This window comes from Myotis davidii, unplaced genomic scaffold (genome assembly GCF_000327345.1).
Source record: "Myotis davidii unplaced genomic scaffold, ASM32734v1 scaffold201, whole genome shotgun sequence".
NCBI lineage: Eukaryota > Metazoa > Chordata > Mammalia > Chiroptera > Vespertilionidae > Myotis > Myotis davidii.
In genome coordinates, this window is record NW_006297819.1 from 3,310,911 (window position 1) to 3,314,021 (window position 3,111).

A 3,111-nucleotide genomic window follows, 5' to 3' on the forward strand; every position below is an offset into this window, starting at 1 on the left:
TCTTTTATTAGATAGGATGCCTGTACTCATACTCACTTCAATTCACAGAAAAAATTTTCCTTAGTGTTTAGTGATGAAATTCTCATTCTTCTAACTAATAGCTAAAATAAGCTCTCCTCTGTGATCATGGCCACACTCTTCATGCCACCATTTCTTATGTTGCAATTCTTTCTGTACAGGCGCCATTCAAGCACTTATCAGACACTTATTTCCATCATTATATGGAAACTAAGAAACTAGCAAATATCTTAAAAGAAGGAATTTTATTTTATTTTATCTTTGCATTGCCAGTTTTTAGCACATGGCTTATCACATCCTAGGTAACTCAGTATATGAATATCTTTTTCTTATTTAATATTTTACACTTCAATCAAAGAAAGAAATATAAAAGCTAGCATGACTTATTCTCAATGAATTAATGTTGGATTTGGGGGATCAGTACTTTTTTCATCTAAATTCTCAAACCAGAACTTCAATATTCAACTCTAGATACATGTACCAATATTAAACTTATTATTAGTTCACTAGACAAACTTTTTCTTCTCACTTTAATTTTTGACAACATAAATACATTTTTTTTCAAATACAACACTTCTGCCCCAGAAATAATACTATAGACCTAATTCTGTCATTTACATAAGAGTCATCACTGTTGGGTAAAAGCTTTTGAAGTGTATGTATATGTGTGATGATACAAAACCAAGGACAAAAGGGATGTATCAGGAAGGTTTTTGAGCTTTAAGTAACTAATTAAACTCAATGATGATTTAAAAAAATAAGTCATTTGTATCCTATAACAAGAAGAATGGTGGTAGGTGATTACATTCATTCATTCCTGGAGAGAATCATTAGGGACCTAGGCTCTTCCTTCCTCTCTGCTATCTTTCACTGTTTTGTTTGTTCATTTATTTATTTATTTTATTAAATTCTATTTGTGTTGCCTCTAGTGGTAAAATGGCTGCTGCAGATCCAGGTATTATGGATACTTCCAGGCAGCTACTAGGAGGGGGAAGAGGCAGCACTGATATCTGTCTCTTTTATAACAAAGTAACAGCTTTACCAGAATCCTCTGGGCAAATTTCACTCTATGTCATATTGGACAGAACTGAATTTAATGATCATACTGGACAGCAGGGAGCTTGGAAAAGTAAGTACCTTACTTGTTAAAAAAAATAAATAAAAAACACCTCCATAGTAAGAGAAAAGTAAGAGAGAAAGAGGTTGAACACTAACCCCTGTCTGCCTTAAGGGATGAAATTAGGTGTCTGATCACTGCTCTATTGTTTCCCAGTCTGTATTGGTTTCTATCTTACATTGCTTCATTGCTTTCTTAGTTTAAAAATTTTACTGAACATGTCTCTGGACAGTTTGGACAATGTTTCTGCTGTCATTCCCACCTGCACAGCATCTGTTTTGAATAATTTTTCTCCCCTGATATAGTCATTGGCATTTTTGTAGGTAAAAATATTTCTACTCATCTTGCTAACCTCTTTAGGCTCATTTATATTTTTTTTGTCTTTACCAGTGCTGATAAATATTTAATATAATTAACTTTCAAATTACACTCGTGTTCTGCTAACTCCCTTTTCCAGATCGTGAATATAATACTAAATGGAACCAAATCAGAATGTATAATATTGAACTTTGAGTCATCACCCACTGTATATATGCTCACTTTATAATTTCTTCACATTTATAAACCAAATCCTAAGCCTTTCCATAAAGAAGATCAGAACTTAAATGAGCTTCCAGCATCAAGTGCTCCAGCACCCTTCATTGCTGCATTTAACTGAGACTGAAAAAGTCAAAATGATTAGTTAATGTTTGCAACAATGCTAGAAACTCTAGTTTTCTGGTCCCCAGTTTGGTGTTTTCTCCACTAGGCTGAGGTTTGAGTGGGTTTACATGAGAAACATGTTAAATATCAAAAACATCAGGCTCAGGGAGCAGAAGTCAAGGAGATGGACTATAGTGATAGTCCCAGAACCAGCAAGGACAAAGCCCAGCCAGGAATCATGGAGCAAGCTCAGTCATGATTCAAGCAATCTTGGGCACAAGGTCCAATGTGGTCAGACAGGGCACAGCAGTGGGTGAGCCCTTGGGAGCCAGGCAGGTGGCTGTCATGATTCTGGGAGTTGTACCCATATGTTGCAGAATCCCTGCCAGAAATCTGTGTTTGGGCAAGAGTCCAGTTCCTGGAGTGGAAAGCTGACAGGTGCCAAGGGGGTTCCAGGCCCTGGCCAGATGTACTGCAGTTCAGAGTGGACTCTGGTCACAGGGAGCAGACAACTGTCTCTGGATGGATGACTGTTTTGCAAACCAAGGAGGAGGAAGTTAGGCAGAAGTAAGATAACATGGCCAGGACCAATATTAGAGGTAGTTCCATGGCATGAGCTACCTAGGAATCCAGGGCTCACTCTGAAACTCTAGTGCTTGGATCTGAGGGGCAGTTGAAGGATACTTGTAAGGCATGAACAAAACCAAACAACTACAGTTGAATTTTCAGGCCTTAGGTCTAGGAGTCAGGATTTAATTCAAGGTCTCACTAGCCTCAGGCAGCATTGGCTCACAGGTTGGGAGAGAGCAAAACCTCTAGTGTCTGCAGCAACGGTGAATGCAGGCAGGAGATCAGAGCATGACACCCTGCAGTTGCTAGCAACCAATTTACACTTACTGTTTGACCGAAAATTACATCTGGGTGGGGATAGAAGGCATGTTAGGATCCACAAACCGTAATTTGATAAATTCCATAGGAAAAGTTTATCTTGCAACTTTTCAAAAAAAGCGTTTCAGTAGTAGGTGGTGTTCATGAATTCATTATCTACAATATGTTTACAGATTTGCATGTCTTAATATAGTTACGTTATTGGTTTGTGTTAATTTTAGATCTTCTTCAGTAGTGTCTTAGTTCTCAGAGAGAGAGAATGGAAACAGCTTTAAGGACAATATATGGATTATAAGAGAATATCAATTGGAGTTGGAGAGAATGCATGGGGGTCAGGTTTCTGCACAGTCAATGCAATTGGGTCATTAAGGTGACCAAGATCACCAGACCATGAAGCACTTGGTCCCATCATTTCATCCATCTTAATGACCAAATCCAACCAACTG